Below are 20,890 nucleotides of genomic sequence, written 5' to 3'. Positions count from 1 at the left end.
ATCTTTACCTACATCCTCATGTATAGTTCGTACATGATGTAATCCATCTATAAACCAAACCACATTATGTGATTCCAATTCAAGACTACAAACAAGTTGTAACAAATTCCATTTTCAAGTTACGCTTGTAGCTATTTATGAATCCAAGCTACACCCGCACCTAAATTCCTATCTATGCCTGTAGTTATCTTCCAAGCTACACCTGTACCTTTCTTCGAAGCTAAAAAGAAGAAGATCCCGTAAAAGATATTGCGTTACTTTCCTATTACCATGATTGCAACATTTATTCATGACTGAGAAGACTGCAAAAAGCAATGAGATGCACCATGATAGAACTGTAGTTGAAGGTGAATTAAGTCACCAACTAGATAGAAATGAATGGAAAGAGTTTGATCGGTGATTTTAAATATTTTTAGGAGAGATTAAAAATGTATGGTTCGCGCTTCCTACTAATGAAATGGATCCGTTTCGCAATAACCACACAAATTATTACACTGTATATCGGGTTGTGGTTGTTGTGTAAAATCTTCCTCCCTCTATATATACAAAGGCTCCAAATATGTTCATGCCTCTTCTGATTCGCGGGCCATCGGATCCGACAAATGACTTACAAGTTTATCTTAGTCCTTTAATTGATGAATTAAAATTGTTGTGGCATACCGGAGTGGAAACATATGTCAAATTCTCACACATAAATTTTATCATTAAAGTGACACATTTGTGGACAATTATTGATTCCTAGTATATGACATGCTTAGTGGGTGGCCTACTAAAGGTAAGTTGTCATGTGCATTTTGCATGTGTATTTTGGATGAGATAAAGCTACCATAATATGTTCGTGTGTTTATAATGATATATTATTTTACATTTAGGTTGGGTATCATTTGTGTGTTTCATCATTATTTATTTTTGCAATGTACTTGCTTTTAGTACCTGTTTTATTATTCAAGATTTTATGAGCTTCGAGATCAATAAAGTAAAGTTGAGTTTTAGGTAGAAAATTTTAAATCAATTTTTTGTACTCTTAAGAGTGCAAGTACTACTTTGTTTATTTATTGTTTTTTCTTGAACGTACTATTTTGATTTTAGTACTTTTTGATAGATTTTTTCCCATTTTCTATCTTCACTATAAATATTTGTTCTTGATATGTAAATCAATGTGAGCATTACATAACTTTCTTTTATGACAGTTGAACTTTCTTCTAGCTAACTTCTACCTGATTTTTCTGCAGGAGGCTCGTTAGACTGTGACTATGATGGACGGCACCATCAACGATGAATAAAGTGAAGACATCGGCCATGGTCAAGACCACTTTTGAGTTGTTTAATCATCATCAGTTATGAACTGCTTTTGGTACAGTAAAGATTTTAAATGCTATTTTGTGAACTTTGGGCAATCTTGTGCCTGTTTAGAAATCTTTTGGTACTGTTTAATTATTTTAACTATCAGTATCATGTTTCCCATTTTTGTGACTTTCGGATAACTATTCCGTGACAGGTGTATGTATTGCGTGACTTATTATGCAATGTAGTTCATTATTTTTGCATATTTTGGTGGCAATATTAGGAGACTTTTAAGGCAAGAAGCAACCAATTTTTTTTTTATTTCGACTTATATTAAAATAACATAATCGAGTCAAATTAATAAGCTCAAAACAATCAACTAAGCCTGTCGAATTTAATATGCACCATAAATAACAATAAATTTGGCCGTAATTCGATTACACAAAAAATAGGTGCACTTCTTTCCAACAAAATTTGGTAATTTTTATATTAAACAGAAACCGGGTGCCCTTCGTTTTCAACAAAATATGGTCATATTAAATTTAACAAAAACATGCATTCATCATTTTTAGTGAAATAGAGTCATATTTTTATAAAAAACTCAAAGTTACAACCAAGAACAATTGTAACTATATTTTAACTATATTTCAACCGAAATCTTTCATTTTTAAACGTCAAACGACCATCGATTATATGTATATACCAATGAAAAATGGTCATATTTAAATTATAACAGAACTAAGTCGTATCTGATTTATGACCAAAGATAGTCATGTTTATTTTTATGAGCGAAAAATTCATTTTTTTTGCTGAAAATTTAAATTTCAAATATACTAAATACGAACTCATCGAAATAGAGCGGTCCTATTAAGCCTGTGATATTTATATCATCATATTTAGCCGCTAGTATTTTGCTAAATACGATGCTTTTTTTAAAATGACTAGCTTTGGAAAAACTACTATTTTTGCGGTCGTATTTAATTAAAACCAACCGTATTTGGTCGGTACTAAAAACGAGCGATGTTGTCTAGTCATTTTATGCTTTGTTTTTTGTAGATAATGGGAAAATAATGGTAACATGATATCTTGTTCGGTTTGATAACGTATATAATGAGTATTATTTATTTATCTGAGTTATGGTTTCTGCTTAAGAGTGGGCAACACATGATACTTGAAATATCAAATTACACAAAAAATACAAACATTTGCATTTACCATACCTCCGTGCCATTTTGGGTGAAGTTTAAAAATACCCATTTTTTGGGGGCAATGGTTGAAAATACCCATTTTCAAAACACATGGCTGAAAATTACCGTTTTTGTTACGCATTTTGTAGTTAGGTAAGTGTAATACGTAATTGAGAATTGGATATCTAAGAAAATTACTAATGATACACATTTGGACTTCCTGAATGGGTATTTTCAACCATTTGCACCAAAAAGTTGTTAGTTTTAACATTTTTTCTACCATTTTTAAAAGAATCGTTATTATACAAAATAAATATAAAAAATTGATAATCAGGGAGGTACAAAATCTTTGAATAATTAATAAAAGAATAGTTATTATACTAAATCTTGTGTGATTTGGCCATGAACAGATTTAAAATAGAACCAACCCTGATTCTTCTGGGCATCCGCAGCTTGCTCAGATGGTAATGCTGATAAGGCCTTCTCCCTAATCTCCTTCTTCAATTCAGTCTCACTAAGTTCCTTTTCAATATCTCTGAATTTCTGGGGGAGTTGGCTGATTTCCTCATCACAAAGTTTGCCTTCTTCAACACTATTTGATATCTTACTTCCCCTTTTCTTGTAGTCTTTTTTGAGATCCTCCACCATGTATATAAATGTCTGGTTAAAACGGGTCGTCCAAAACTCTTCATCTGTCTAAGATTGTGAGTCAACCTGAATTCATGAAGGGGTGTTTTTGGCACATGGAACTCGGTTTCCATGTAACCAACAACCTTTCGACTTAGCCAGCAACCTTTTGACGGCTTGAACAGTTCTTGTCATTCAAAGCCCTCACAGCTGTCCTTACCATCTAATAACAAATAACATTAACATACAATCATTCTCGCAAGCATCAATCTTCTTATACCCCATATTTAGACTACTTACCATATTTTTAACTTTACTGTATTTTTCAGGCTGTGTATGTTTATCGGGCAAAACAGATCCAATCAGCTCAAGTAACTCGTCAAAACCCTTTTCACTACAATGATGTCTATTCTTAAAGTGCAGCAACTTCGTAACAAATGACAACTTTGTATGTTTTTCATGATTAGGAGAAAGCGGTACTGAGGCCTGATTCAACATATTATAAAACTTAGATGCTTCTTCATTCGGTTCTTCATCCATATCTTCAATTTCATTTATGCTTCCCCAAGGCCCCTTAGCATTTCGAATGCATCATACGCATCACCTTCATCATTCTGATTTGTTCTCATGGAATAATGGTTGTGAACATTGGATTTTTCTCCATGATAATACCATCTTGTGTACGACTCAATAATGCCAAATCGATATAAGTGCATTTTTAACTCATCTTCAGTCCTCCAAAATAAATTTTTAAACTCATTGCAAGGACATAATATATTTCCAGCAGAATCTTTTATTCTTTGCACAAACTCCAAAAAATTATCAACATCTCTTTTATACTCATTAGATAAACCACCTCTACCATTATCACTATGGCTTATCCAACTTCGATCCGATGACATCTACAATGCACATATACAAATTAATCAATTATTTATTTAATTTTGCATAATAAACACATAGATATTATGTCTAAAGCAAAAAAGTTAAAATAGAAAATTAACTAGTAAATATATGAGCCTAAGGCAACATCAAAAAGTGAATTCAAATAATAAATTTTTATATCAATAAAGCTATGATGCTTTATAGCTAAATATAAAATTATCATGTTGTATGTATTATAATTTTAATGTTGTAAACACATACCTGATTATAAGAAATCTTTGATAATGAGTTTTATCAGCTATTTGTATCGGCTATAAAGATAGACCCATGCACGATTACAAGAAATATCAATCAAACATTCATACATGGACAAGAAAGTAGAACAGCTGCTGTAAAGGGAAAAAGAAGAGAGATCACGCTATGAGAGGGTAAGGGACACTACGCCATAGGTGGGGTATTGCAACGCCCCTCTTCAAGAATGTTACCTAATATGTTACTGTAGATATGGTACTCATGAGCTAATTTAACATTGTATTTTTTGTGTTACCTTAGCTAAAAATGTGATATTGCACTAGGTAAAAAGTGTTGCGGCTTGTAACATTCTTGTCAAAATGTTAACTTAGAGTATTAAAACATATATATAATATTTTTAAAATTAAATCTTAATTTTATAAGAATACTTAAGGTGATATAAAAATTGAACTTTAAAAGTAGTAAATATAAAAAACTTAAAAATTGAACTTTAAAAGTAATAAAATTAAAAATAATTTAAATTCCTCGTTTTTAAGATGAGCACTACTATAGAAGTTTTAAAAATAAAAAGTATATATATACGAATTTTTAGAAGTAAAGAAATAGAAATAAGTAATTAATTTTTTTGTAAAATTATAACTAAATTTTTATTTATTAAAAAATAAAACATAATATATTTTGTGAAACATTTTGGGCAGTAATTTTTTTATAAAACGGGGCAAAAATTTAACTAAAAGGTGGCCCAAATTTTGGGTAAAAGGCCCCCCAAAATTTCAATAACCCTAAACTTACACCCTCCTCTCTCAAATCTCAAACTCCAACGATCTCTCTGCTTCTCATATCCGGCTGCCTAAATTTCCCGTACACTTGTCTCTCTCATATCAATTCCAAAATCTCTTCAATTCAATTAGCCGATCATCGGTGTTTGAATCTCCAACAATAGATTGCTTCTAAGTATTTCCTTATTTTGTTGATTAATTCTGGAATTGATCTCCTCGATTCTGAATATACAGACATTTTCCAACAATTCAGGTTGTTTTTGGTTTTTCGTATTTATCGATTTAGCTGTTTCTCGTAATGATATTGTTATAGTTGTTGGTTGAGATGCAGTGATTGAATTCATTTGGTTATAACTCATTTTGTCGAAAACTAAGGTTTTGAAGAGTGAAATGCAGGAGGTGGAGGAGTGGGATAAAGAGAAGAAGAGGTTTTTTGCAGTCCAAATGAAGGAAAATAGGGGTTTTAAAGCGGAAGTAGCGAAATTTGCTGAGGAAAGTGGAAAGGAGATGCAGGAGCTTAAGAATCATACGGAACAAGTATATTTTAATGTCTGGCTATGTTTTATGTTTAGCTTAAGAGAAGTATATTTCTATTTGTGTTTAGCTATGTTAATATTCAAAATTCTATGTAAAATGAGTTAATTATCTAACTACTGAGACTATGCTCAATGAATTTTGTAGGTGCCAAGCCGAGAAATTGTCGGTTGTGCCTTCTGGTCCGATTGTGAATAACCAGATGCAAATTTGGTAAAGCATGGAAGGACGACTCGTGGAAATTTTGATTAATAAGAAGAGAATACTTGACTCAAGGCCAACAATTATCAGTGTGTTTTGTTTAATTATGGACAGATCAATTATCGATTAATGATGTATTATTGTTTGCTACTAATTATAAGAAATAAGTTATCTTTTAGTTTGTGCATTACAAATAGAATCAATTTATATGATATCTAAAGGAATGTATTGGTATATGTTTGGATTATGTTGAAATAGATTCGTTTGTGGTAATGAAATGGTATACCTTTAAATAGTAATTTTTCATTTTATTTCTTGTAAAATGTTACAGTGGGCCCCACAGCGGGCCCCTTGTGGGCCTAATTTGGGTCCCACTTTTTGAAAAACATTTTAGAACTCTAAGGTAACATAAAAAATAAGTTACAACTGATCTCTCTTTCTGTTGCATTAGCAAGCTAAGGCAATATATAAACAAGTTAGAATACGATGTTGCCTTAGGCACCAAAGATGTTACCTTAGACCCCTAAGGCAACATGGAAAACCCTATCTTTAAGAAAATGTTACCTTAGCTTAAAAGTGGGGCAAAAGCAACATATTTACCCCCTAATGCAACGTTTTTTTGGTGTTACAATAGGCATTTTATGGTGTAGTGGGACGTAGTAGGGGAAAACTACTCTAAAAAATTATAAGGATAAATTTGATGGATTCAGTCACATACTACTAGAAAAAATACCTTAGACATAGATATGTAAAAAAAGTATGATATTTTCGCGACTAATGTTAAATGTAATTTTCATAGACATCGGTTTTTACCCGATGTCTAAGACAGACTTTCATAACGGTTCTGGAAAACTTCCGATGTCAAATATGAGATTAGACATCGGTTATATATATGTAATCGTTATTAAAAATCTATTTTTACATCATTTTCTTTAATATAACCAATGTTAATTTTAAAAATAGATATCAGTTGTTTATTCTAGAATTGATGTTATTGCCGTTTTTACATGTTCCTGATATCCCTGTATTAACATAGTTAACATAGAATATTAGACAATCCATTAACCACCATACTGAAAAAACTTAATTCTCAAAACTCAACCAATACATATATATTATTACCCAATTGAATTCAAGATCAACAAATTCTCAAAGTGTACAACTAATCTCCAATACGTCTATCATTCTAAAAAACTATTCCCGTGATAAGTATAACTAATCTCGATGTATAAAATCAACCATATTCCTAGTACTCAAGCCAGCCATTTCATGCAGGCTAGTCTTCTTGTTCTTCATGTTCTTGACCAATGACAATTAATTTTTAACCTTTTCACCCCATCCAATCTTGAGATCTTTAAAACCTATGAATGAGACAAACAAAAGAAGGTAACATATAAGTTACTAATGTCCGCTAAAAATAGTATGATTAAACACCTAAATTATCACATTATTGAAAATTAAAAGTTAACAACACAGGAACATGGTTCCTCTACCACTGCAATTAGAAGCAGGAACACCAGTCTAGCAAGTCCATGCCAATATTCAGAGTACCAAATACATTATCAGCTAGATAAAATAAAAAGTTTAACATCCTTGCAAATCTTGGTTATCTCTGGAAGGAAAAAAATAACGGACATAATGTCACTAATTCTGCTCCAAATTAACTAGATAAGCCTTCAATCATCAAAATAAATACCCACATAAAAGGAAATGGTGAAGTAAAAAGAATAAAAGAACATATGTCCCTCAGAGATCAAGCAGGTACAGTGAGACATGGTCTCCTTTCTGTTCATTGCATTAATGTTCAGACCACGTCCTCATTTATATGACCAGCAGTCCAGATACTGATCAAAGAACCAAAAAGTGGCGTGTTCCCAATTAATTATAGCAAAAACTCTATGTAATCGACCAGTATCTAAGGTAAATACGGCTGTTTTCTGTGCATTATATTATAATTGATGATCCTTCTCAACCCTAAATCATATTTTTAGCTAGATTCGGGAAAGCCCTGACCAGATTTAAACCAACCCACCTTAATCTTACTTACACGACAGAGAATATATATCATGGTCATTTATCTATTGAATCATAAAGATAAATGCATATGTATTGCAAGTGATAGTACCTTCACAATGCGATTAGGCTTCATCAGAGGAAGACCAAGATCTGAAAGTTTTTTAGTACCCCAACTTTCAAACCATTGTAGACTAGCACATTCCTCTAACATGTGAATAATAGCGGACTGGGTTATAATATTCTCGATCTTTCCTATCCCCAAGATCAATCAGGGGAACACTCTTCATTCTGTATTTTGATAGTAGCAGAAGCATAGTCAAAAATGAGTTTTAAGACTGCAAAGCAAGAAAGGGTGCCCAACCGAATGACCCTGACATATCCCGGACCTGGGTAGTTGGAGAGGTATATAGAGAAGTTCAAGAAACCTTGGCGTTCTTGTAAAATTAAGAGTTATATCTTGGAGAAGACATTCCTGAAACTGCTCTTTCAATGGCAGGGCTCATAGCTGGTTCTGATTGAGGTATAAAATCAGTGTGTGTTGATCCGTCGTTGTTTTTTGACTGCAAGAGATTGGAAATATAACTCATATACACTAGCTTTATCTGTAGTAATGAAGGAAAGATAGAATTTTGTTGCCGAAAATAATTTCTTAAATTATTTATATCATCAAATGGAAGACTAAGTTAGAGATAGAACTTGTGCTTCCTGCAGTACTAATTAGAAACCACCGGTAACTATCTATCTCCTATAAATTATATCAGTAATCAATTAGTCAAAAGATTCGAGTTTGTTACCCTGTGATCAGAAATTATGAAAACAAGATGTAAACTTGAAACAGAGGGATTAAATATAAAGCTATTTATAAAGATACGGATAAACATATTTTGACTGATAGAAATGTACAGAGTCAGATTGTACTTGTCAGTTATGTAGTTAGAAACCTGATGCAGAATCCATACAATAATACCAGCAAACTCTATGATACCAAGATATCTATCAATCCAAGTAGCATTCTCCGGCACATCCACAATGGACATTAAACCTATTGTAAATTTTTACTTAACTTGGGTATTAATCCCAATCATTTTCATAATCATTTACACTTTTCTGGATGCACCACTACAGCATCATCATTAGTAAATATCTACTCTAGACACATTCTCGGACCATTGTCAGCGAACTTGTAGCTAATGATGAAATATTTTCTTTATCTTTTCAAATGCCAGGATAGGTGGTGATATTTACTCCTGAATGAACATAACGATAATTAGGTACAACATAGTGCACTTTATTAAAACTAAACACCTAGTCTGTCAAAAAAAATTCCATACTACAATGTAATATCAGATTTATAGAGAACTGTTGTCAAATAGCTGCACCTTTCACTTCTGATGCAAATCGTTGTCAAAGAGCTACACCTTTCACTTTCGATGCAAAACTGGTAACTTTATATTGGTTGTAATTTTCCTAAGAAAATATTTGGCAAAAGCATGAAAATAATAATGTAGCTGAAATCTTACCTGTTGTGATCTTCCCTAATTAAAAGAAATAATAGATGCAACATTAGTAGTTCATCGATAAGAGAGCATACTCAAAATTGACAAGTTATCGCTAAAATAACATTTACTACTACCAAGATGACAACGCAACAATAACAATATGACTTAAACACTTGACAGAAAGATGGACTAGCATCTAACCTGTAGAAATTCCATGGACAAGTAGTATGCTTGCTTTACATTCACCTTTTCACAGAAATCATATGTCGCATTCCCGTAAAAGATTAGTGAATCACGAACACTCTGTGCAGCAGCAAAGTATGCTACTTGGATTAATAAAAACATCTATAAAGCAAAAACAAACAACAAAGAAATATTAATATTAAAGAATATTAATATTAAGAAAAATAAAGATGCATAATCGTATGTGTCGAGAATAAAAATGACATAAAAAGACTTATAATTAAGCAAGAGCATTAAATCCTTTGACTACTTTATAAACATAGAGATTCACAAACAATAAGAGTAACTCATGAATACTGTTATTTGCTTTAAAAAACAAGAAAATACCATGAGTCTAGGAGATTTGAGATGGGTAGTGATGTTTCAAAACTTGTTGAACAAACCAATAAAAAGTAAGTACATAGAAAACCCATGATAAAGAAAATAAAACACAATTAAACAAACTAATCCAAGCTGTGTAGAGAAATTAGGGTTTCACACAACAAGAGTTTGATTAATTGAAGATTTACAATTTAGGGTTTAATTGGAATCCTAATTACTTGCAATATGATATGATGATATAAATTAGGGTTTTAACAATAGAAATATGGTAAGAGAGATAGAGAGATGAAAGAGAATGAGAAAGAGAGAGGGAGAGGGAGAGAGAGATATATAGACAGAACGAGAAAGAGAGAGATGCGAGAGACGAAGAGAGCTGGGAGAGAGTGATGGGGAAATAATTTGGAAATAAAGGGGGAATTATTTTTGTTGTTAAGGGGGAAATATTTAGAAAATAATGGGGGAGGAAGTATACGCGTGTTTTTTTTTATGTTTTTGAAATTAATCATTAACAACGGTTGTAGTTTCAAACCGATGTCTACAAAAAATTGACAACGGTTATTCTATTAATTCACGTTTTTCATTTTTTTAAAATTACTATCGATAACGGTTATTTTATCGACCGATGTCTAATACATGCAGTAACATCATTTTAAAAATAACTGATGTCTAAAAGAACTTTAACATCGGTCGTCTAAGCAACCGATGTCTAAGGACTGATCTCTATTCACATAATTCTAGTAGTGACATATAACACTACTATATATAACTGATTCAGTCACTTTTTAATATACACATAAATATAATAGATTCCGTCAAATTTAAAGTGTAAATAAACATGATAGATTTGGTCACATACAAAAGTATTGACCGTGTTGGCCACATTTTTTATTTCTGATAATTAGGGGGAAAGCTCTCGTGGTCAATGTTTACTTTTATTATCATAAAATCCATCATATTTATAAAATAGTCAAAGTCAAATATGTCATATAATTAAATGTAACATGATCTGTCACATTTAAGCGCTCCATTTTTATGTCACAATTAGTCCATCACATTTAGTTTTTGTCCTTATAGTGACCTTCGCGGAGTTGCTGGGATACGGGGATGCGAAGTTAGATTTTTTTTTTCTGGATGAGGAAATCTACAAGCTAGCCTCTGCTACTTTTCCATAACTAAGTCAATATTCAAGGGATAGCCTTTATATGCGTACAGCTGCTACTGCGCTTGGCCTTATTATAAAAGAAAATGAAAAGATTATCTTAAAGGTAATTTTTCTAATATATTAATATCATATAATGCATCTATAAATTGACACTTAGACACTGAGCATGAACACTTGGACACTTATATGTAGTTTGATAAATTGTTGAGTGCAAATAATAGAAGTTTGATAGACATGTGTCCAAGTGTGACACTCCTAGCTGACTTTGGTAATTTAGTGTGCAATTGTTTTTAAATAGTTAATATGCTTATTTGTTTTGGTGAGATACAGCTACCATGATATGTTCGTGTGTTTATAATGATATATTAGTTTAGATTTTGGTTGGGGAGCATTTGTGTGTATCATCATGATTTATTTTTGCAAGTTACTTGCTTTTAGTACCAGTTTTATATTCAAGATTTTATGAGCATTGAGATCAACAAAACTAAAGTTTAGTTTTAGGTAGAACATTTCAAATCAATTTTGTGTACTTTTAAGAATGCAAGTACTACTTTGTTTATTTATAATTTTTTCTTGAATGTACTGTTTTGTTAGATTTTTTTCCATTTTCAATCTATACTATAAATATTTATTATTGATATGTAAATCAATATGAAGATTATATAACTTTTTTTTATGACAGTTGAATAAGGTGAAGACATCGACCCAGGTCGAGAACTCTTTCCCGTTGTTTAATCCTCGCTTTTGGTACTGTGAAGATTTTAAATGTTATTTAGTGAACTTTGGGCAATCTTTTGCGTGTTTAGAAATCTTTTTGTATTGTTTAACTATTTTAACTAATGGTATCATGTTTTCCATTTTTGTGACTTTCGGATAATTATTCCGTGACAGGTGTATGTATTTCGTGAGTTATTATGTAATGTAGTTCATTTGTTTTTGCATATTTTTGTTGCAATGTTAGGAGACTTTTATGGCAAGAAGTAACAAATTTTTTTATTTCGAGTTATATTCAAATAACATAATCGAGTTAAATTAATAAGCTCAAAACAATCAGGTAAGCCTGTAGAATTTAATATGCACCATAAATAACAATAAATTTGGCCGTAATCAGATTACACGAAAAATAAGTGCGCTTCTTTCCAACAAAATTCAGTAATTTTTATATTAAATAGAAACTAGGTGCCCTTCGTTTTCAAGAAAATAGGGTCATATTATATTTAACAATAACCTGCATTCATCATTTTTAATGAAATAGAGTCATATTTATATCATCATATTTAGCCGGTCATATTTTGCTAAATACGACATTTTTTTTAAAATGACTAGCTTCAGAAAAACTACTATTTTTTCGGTCTTATTTAATTAAAACCAACCGTATTTGGTCGGTACTAAAAACGACCGATGCCATCTAGTCATTTTTTGCCTTGTTGTTTGTAGTGAATGGGATAAAAATACTAACATGATTTCTTGTTCAGTTTGATAATGTAAATAATGAGTTTTATTTATTTACGTGAGTTATGGTTTGTACTTAAGAGTGGGGAACACGTGATACTTAAAATATCAAATCACACAAAAAATATAAATATTTGCATTTACCATAACTCTGTGCCACTTTAAAAGAATCGTTATTATACAAAATAAATATAAAAAAATGATAATCAGGGAGGTACAAAATTTTTGAATAATTAATAAAAGAATAATTATTATACTAAATCTTGTATGATATGGCCATGATCGGATTTAACATAGAACCAACCCTGATTCTTGTGGGCATCCGCAGCTTGCTCAGATGGTAATGCTGACAAGGCCTTCTCCCTATCCTCCTTCTTCAATTCAGCCTCATTAAGTTCCTTTTCAATATCTCTGAATTTCTGGGGGAGTTGGTTGATTTCCTCATCACCAAGTTTGCCTTCTCCAACACTGTTTGATATCTTACTTCCCCTTTTCTTGTAGTCTTTCTTGAGATCCTCCACCATGTATACGAATGTCGGGCTAAAACGGGTCGTCCAAAACTCTTCATCTATCTTAGATTGTCAGTCAACTCAAATTCATAAAGGGGTGTTTTTGGCACATGGAACTCGGTCTCCATGTAAATAGCAACCTTTCTACTTAGATAACAGCATTTTGTCGGCTTGAACGGTTCTTGTCATTCAAAGCCCTCACAGCTGTCCGTATCATCTAACAACGTATAACACTAATGTAAATAATAAGCAACCAAATCAGAATATTCCCAAAACTGGAGCTCAGAGAGTCAGCTTACTGTTGGGTTTAAAACTTAAACATAAAATAATAACGTTGGTTTAGTATTGTCTAAAATGTTTGTATACATGACTCAGTCTTATTTCTAGATTGTTTATAGGATTTTTCATAATAAGTTGGTGGTAGAATATGTTTAGGATTCTGTTATATCGTGGTGCCTAGTTTCTAGAAAGTAACTAGCAGTTTAGTGGTTTTACATTTCCTTATTTAAGTTGTACTATTTGTTTCAATAAATATAAGATCTTTGACAGCATTTGTGAAGTTTATAATACCAGTTTTACATATCAAACAGTCATAGTATATGCTATAATTGGTATCAGAGCATAAACCAGGTCACGGAAGAATCATCAAAGATGTCGAATGCGGATCCAGAAAAAGTGAAAGGAGGGTCATTCGGGTTGAGCTATCCAATATTAGACAGAGGAAATTATACCATTTGGTCCCTCAAAATGAAGGTATTCGTGCAAGCCCAAGGAGTATGGAATGCTATTAAACCAGATGATCCGAAAGCAGCCATTGAAGAGAAGATATACAAGATTTCATTAGCAATGATGTATCAGGGTATCCCTGAGAATGTGTTACTGTCTATCGCCGAAAATAAAAGCATAAAAGCATAAAAGCGGCGTGGGAAGTGATCAAAACTCTGTGTTAGGGAGCAGAGCAGGTGAAAAAGGCTCGAGTTCAGACATTGAAGACGGAATTCGAAGCCTTGTGTATGAATGAGTCAAATCAATTGGATGGCTTTTACATGAAACTCAATGGTCTCGTGTCAAATATACGAGCACTAGGGGAGCAAATAAAGGAGTCATACATTATTAAGAAACTGCTTCGAGCCATGCCAACACGATTTCCCAAATTACGTCCACGATGGAGCATTTTGGAGATCTTGACAAGATAACAGTGAAGGAAGCCATGGGATCATTAAAGGCTCATGATGAAAGAATCAAGGGAAAGGGCGAGTCCAATGACAGCAAACTACTCTTAACAGAAAAGGAATGGCGGAAGAGAGAATCTAATGAAAGCAAACTTCTCTTAATAAGAGAAGAATGGCAGAATCGCAGTAACAAAACTAATGATGGCCAACCTTCACTTATGAGGAATCGAGACAAATGTCGAGTCAGGTGCTTCAATTGCAGTTTGTATGGACACTTTGCATCTGAATGTCGAAATCTAAAATGAAATAAGGAGTATAGACAAGAATCGAATCTAGCTCGAATAGATGATAACGAGCTTGCTTTGCTTTTGGCAATACTAGAAGGAAATGAGTCAAATACCCTTCTACTGAATGAAAGTGATGTGAGACCACGCCTAGCCTTGAGCAATGAAGAAAATCCACCAGATTCGAACTTGTGGTATCTTGATAATTGAGCTAGTAATCACATGACCGGGTAAAAATCCAAATTTAAGACTCTTGATGAACAAATTACTGGGATAGTTAAGTTTGGGGACAGTTCAACAGTTGATATTGAAGGAAAAGGCAGATTCTTCTCAAGTGTAAGGACGGGCAGGAACGCATGCTTGACGAGGTATATTTTATTCCCAATCTTCATAGTAATATTATCAGTATTGGATAATTGACTGAAGAAGGAAATAATGTTGTGATTAAAGGTGAATTCATGAGGTTGTTTGACAAAGAACAAAATCTTCTCATGAAAATTAAAAGATCATAAAACCGATTATGCAAGATATTAATTGAAACAGAGAACTCTGAATGTTTACTTTGTAGATTAGATGATATCTCAGAATTGTGGCATACCCGCATGCGGCATGTGAATTATCAAGCTCTTACTATGATGTTCAAAGAAAAGATGGCAAGAGGATTGCCTAAGATCGTGCAACCAAAAGAGGTCTGTACCGGATGCCTAGTGTCAAAGCAGGCAAAGAAGCATGTGCCAAGTAGATCTTCTTTCAATGTAGAGAAAGTACTAGAGCTAGTTCATGTAGACTTGTGCGGTCCAATCACGCCGGAAATAGTTTCAGGAAACAGATACTTCTTGCTGCTGGTGGACAACTTTAGCCGAGTAATGTGGGTTTATTTTCTAAAATGTAAGAGTGAGGCATTCAGGGCATTTAAGATTTTGAGAGCATTCAGGGCGTTCACACTAGGGTTGCAAACAAAAGTGTAATAATAGCCTTCTAAACCCATGTCTATCGCAACCCCTATTTTTTGATGTTGCGGTATAGTCAAAATATGTTACCAAAATGACATAGATGATTAAAGACAATTTTTTAATTTAACTAAATAATAATTAACATAGAAATGATACAATAATTGAAAAATATTCTTTAATGTAACTCAAAATTATTATTTTTTAAAAGTGATTTTAATAAATTAATTTATGGACTTTTGTAGAAATTTATGGACTTTAATGTAACTCATTTAAATTATGCAAAATTAAATATATTAGGCCTTGTGGTTAAATTTTGAGTTTGGAGCTGGGCGGCTAAGTCTTGTATAAGGCGGCAAATGTAATTTTCATTGAGAGACAAAAATAAAAAGGGGGAATCAGTACACCCCACTCTGACTCTTATCTTCTTCTTTCTTTCTATCCAAATTAGGTCTTCTACCTTTGTCTCTCCATCTAAATTATGGTCCGAAGTGAGTTGGGATTCAAGGGTTCAATTAGGGTTTGAACTTTGAGTTTGATTTTGATTTTAACGTATAATCCTCACTTGATATGTGTGTAATTATTGTGTATCTCTCTCCCTCTCTCTATCTATCTCGCTTTGTGTATTTCATTCTCTCCCTCTCCTTCACTTTGTTATTTTTTCTTTTTTTACAGATTTTCAAGATGGCAGTGGTGAATTCGTAATTGGTTGAGTAATAACTAATACCCAATTGATCGAGTAATAGCCAAAAATTTTCGATTATATTTTTCAAGACTTAAAGCATTTGATTTTGGGGAATATTCCTAATTAAATCCCCAAAATGTTTTTATTGTATACAAGGTTGTCGATTGTCGTATCTGTGGTGATCCAAATTCCCTTCTCCGCTTTGAATTTGTCGAGTTCACTGAAGATGGTAAGCTTATAAAAACTACTACTATTGTTAACTGTTTATTCGTATTTTGTAGTTGTGTTGGTATTCTTGAGTGACCTGGTCTGTTCATACATTATACAGGAACTGGAAGTTTCGGATAGTCTCATCATTAAGATCCATAATTTTTTCTCTGCTGAGGTACATTTTGCAGCACCAATATCCTCTTTGAGTACAAATGAAGTTGAGTTGGTATGATTAGTTTCATCCTCACATAAACCACTGCTACTTTTATTATTAATGGTTTACTTTATTTCTTCTTATCATGACATGAACATTTCTATTGTATTTAGGTTCGAGGTGTGTTTCAAATATTAAAAGGGTGCTCTAGTTCTTTATCGAATTTTTGAATATATCGAATTTGCCTCCTGGTGAGGCTTTTTTTAGTTAGATATTCATTTGTCATATAAATCATACTTTTATTCTGAGCGGAAAGGAGAATAGTCTCAAATTATTTGTGACACCCTCCAAACCCGGGGTCTAGATTTTGGGGTCACTAGCCAATAAATCATAATAAAATAATCACAACAGAATAATATAATAAATATAACCCCTTTACTTGCACTGGATCGATCACAGGTTATAGTATGGAACAGGCACTAATACAAACCAAATGTTATTACAAACCATAAGTCTAATTAGTTTTATTGATTATTCAAATTTTATTACAAACCTCTAGACTATCCAAGCGTCCCAAAACAGTCTACCAGGAATACACACCACTATTTACAAGCACTCGACTTCTGATCAAACCTGGATCTCAAGCCTGGTCTGGCTTAACTGAAAGATTAGATTGATAAACAAGTATGTGCTTGAAGTGATAAACCACATTCTTTTAATAACTGAACCACAGGATAAAATCAGTAATATTTGATCAATAATAAAAGCTTCACAAGCGATCAGTAATAAACGATAATTTTTAGATTGGAATCTAACTCCAACGGACGTACTATCACATGCGGATGAGCCCGTATGATAGCACAAGGTCATGATTCATAGAAACATGTCCCCAAAACACGAGTACTCAAATAAAAAGGCAATATACCTGCCTGTGGCAAAAATAGTGTCATAATATTTCACATAACACATAGAAATAGCCCCCCGCTCTACCGTCCGTCCCGGTCATTTACGCATTCATCCAATCCATAAAACATTTTGATCAAAGGAGCCAAATCAAAAGACATCCTTAACCATATAACTCCCCATTTCTCGTGGCCAATGTTATCTCAACAATCGATGACGAAATAACTAGAACAAACAGTTATTCGCTAATCTCAATTCAATGTTCCACTGTATAGAGTAATTTATAGCGAAATATAAAACATTTAACTATTCAGAACGTAGAATAGAATGGAAATTGAAAGAATATAGTTCAGAGTCAATATCAAATGAATGATAAATGAAGATATAATATTTGCAAAATATGATTCGAATTAAACATCACTTGAACGATAAGTGAAGTTAGGGGTACTTGCCTGGTATGCTCGATAACCTCTTACTATAACTCTGCATTTCGATCAGATACCAACTCAAACTGATACACAAATCAAATGACATTACAATAAAAAAAAAGATGAGGACTCAAAAGTATTTTTATTGAAATCTTAACATTTTTCTGAGTTTATACGCGTTCGTTTCGTATTAAACGGACGAATGGTTTAATTATTATGAATAAAATAAGAAATAAATGGAAATAAATCAATTAATAATAATATTAATTGATTTTTAAATATCAGAATATAATTTTTAAAACCTTAAGAATAATTTTTAGAATTTTTTTAGAATTAATTATAAAGAATTTACATTTATTTAACTATTTATAAATTAAATTAAATAATTAATTGATTTTTAATCAATTAATTAAATTCATAAGTAATTAACTAGAATGAATTATAAATAATTAAATCAAATTGTATTTTTGAAAATAATTAAAGAAAATAATTTTTAGAATTAAAAAAAAATAAGTAAATGATTTTTGAAACTAAAGTAAATAATTTTTGAAAATTAGAAAAATGAATTTTGAAGTAAAAGAAAAAGGAAATTAGTGAAAACAAGTTTTAAAAACAGGGGTGGGGGTCTGGTGGATCGAACGGCGGCAGAGGGGAGGGCAACTCGCCGGACCTTTGGAGAAGGTGACCAGTTTCTCGCCGGTTTCTGGAATTTCCAGATTCCAGTCGGGATTCCGGCCGACCTCCCTGGATTCCGGCGATCCAAAACAGGTTTAAACCCTTCGATTTTTCAACGCTTTCGATTCAAATTCACTTCTGGAACTCGTACAAATCACTAGCATTGGTAGTTAACTTCGGAAACAAAGAATCCGATCAATTCCAATCAAGAACACGACGATATCGCCGGAAAATGTAAATCAATCAATTCCAAACCAAATTTAACATTCTTTATATAAAAATGAAGCTTAGAAGGAATACAATCTGTTTATATGATCCTTATTAACCACAACAATCCCAGAACTCAGTTCATCAATCTCGGACTAAAACAATTCAACCAAGTACATAAATCGACTCTACAGATGATCTTAAATCTATTTGTAACAACAAAATCAATCAACAATCATTCCATTTTAAAAACGAATTCATGGGCAAGAACACTAAAATCGATTTTGTAAAATACCTAACCTCGATTCGTGAAATTGGTACCAATAGAACGGGCTTGAAACAAGGATCAAATTGATATGCAGAGCGTTTGATTTGGTTTCCTGGTTAGCTCAAAATCATCAATTCTTTGTGATGAACAAAATCATACCCCCAAAAATGTTCTTGGTTTTTATGAATTTTCTGATTTTTAATAGAATAAAAAATAAATAAATAAAACCAATTCAGCTATTTACATTTTCACAAAAATTATATCCCAAAATAAATTAAGGGTGTTTTGTCCCCTAATTATAATAATTAGGGCCCCAAAATAATAATTACGGGTAATAATTTTAAAAATGATAAAATACAAAATTAATATCAAAATTCCCCAAAAATTACGAGTCATTCAAAAATACAAAAATAAATGGTATTTGAAATACGAATAATTTTATAAAAATGAAAACACAGATTTTATGGGGTTTGGCATCCCGGTTCGTTGATTTTTGAAAAACAGGAATGATCCCTAAATTACTAGAAAAACCTGAAAATACCTAAAATACATTCAAACGTGCATAAATTGAAATAAAACAAGTATCTTAATAAGACGCTAATAAATACGCGTCCCAATTATAGATAAACTCATATCATTGCAGTTTAAACATATATTAATCAATCGAAAAATTTTCTGGCCCGCACGAAACACATATAACAGCTACAACATCTAATATCATGGCAATAATCACTTTCAATTTATAAAACACATAATATTTATTTTTTCAACATATAATATTTACATAATTTTCTTAGATATTACATCCTTCCCCCCTTAACAGGAATCAGCCTAGGAAAATAAATGAGGATACTGGGATCGCATTTCACTTTCCAACTCCCTAGTCAACTCTTCAACCTTGGGATTCCTCCACAAGACTCGTACTAAAGACACAGACTTATTCCTATGCACTCTTTCTTTCTTATCTAAAATCTGCACTGGTTGCTCTACAAAAGACAAGTCTGGCTGAATCTTGATTGGCTAATATTCTATCATATGGTTGGAATCAGACAAATAACGCTTCAACATTGACACATGGAACACGTTGTTGATATGTTGCATGTGAGGTTGTAACGCTAATTCGTAAGCAACCTTTCCTACACGCTTCAAAATCTTAAAAGGGCCAACATAACGCGGACTCAGCTTTCCTTTCTTTCCAAATCTTGATAAACCTTTCTAAGGCGAAACCTTTAATAACACTGTTTCACCAACTTCAAATTCCATATCCTTTCTGATAGGATCAGCATATCTGCGTTGACGATCTTGAGCTGCTGTTAATCTTTTCCGAATGAGTTCTACTTTCTCCTTCGTTTGCTGGATCAATTCTGGACCCAAAATCTTTCTCTCACCAACCTCATCCCAACATATTGGAGATCTGCATCTTCTCCCGTACAAAGCTTCGTAAGGAGGCATTCCAATACTGTCATGATAACTGTTGTTGTAGGAGAATTCAACCAATGGCAAATGTTCGTCCGAACTTCCTTCAAAATCTAGTGCACATACCCTTATCATATCTTCAATAGTCTGAATCGTCCTTTCAGTTTGACCGTCTGTCTGCGGATGATACGCGGTACTCATACTCAGCTTCGTTCCGAGATAATCTTGAAAACTTTTCCAAAATCTTGAATTAAACGAGGATCTCTGTCTGAAACTATGGATACTGGAACTCCATGTTGGTCACAATTTCCTTAATATATAACCGAACTAATTTATCCATTGAAAATCTCTCGTTGATAGGAAGAAAATGCGCTGACTTCGTCAATCTATCATTAATAATCCAAATAGCATCATGATTTGCCCTGGTCCTTGGTAATACAACTACAAAATCCATCACGATGTGTTCCCACTTCCATTCTGGAATGTCCAATGGTTGTATCAGTCCACTGGGTCTTTGATGTTCCGCTTTGACTCGCTGGCAAGTGTAGCACTTACTTACCCATTCTGTAATTTCCTTCTTCATTCTC

General features: G+C 32.6%; 1 long non-coding RNA gene across 1 annotated transcript; it reads right to left on the bottom strand.

Annotated features, from left to right (window-relative positions):
• Positions 1–6,902: 6,902 nt before the first annotated feature.
• Positions 6,903–9,591, bottom strand: LOC141671161 (uncharacterized). Its single transcript, XR_012554982.1, has 4 exons — positions 9,466–9,591; positions 8,191–8,325; positions 7,875–8,053; positions 6,903–7,110 (listed from the first exon to the last, which is right to left on the bottom strand). It is a non-coding gene; the product is annotated as an uncharacterized LOC141671161 (long non-coding RNA).
• Positions 9,592–20,890: the final 11,299 nt, after the last annotated feature.

The sequence above is a fragment of the Apium graveolens genome, chromosome 7 (genome assembly GCF_009905375.1).
Source record: "Apium graveolens cultivar Ventura chromosome 7, ASM990537v1, whole genome shotgun sequence".
In the NCBI taxonomy this organism is placed as follows: domain Eukaryota; kingdom Viridiplantae; phylum Streptophyta; class Magnoliopsida; order Apiales; family Apiaceae; genus Apium; species Apium graveolens.
The sequence above is the reverse complement of the archived record's forward strand: the minus strand, read 5'-3'. Positions and strand labels throughout refer to the sequence as shown.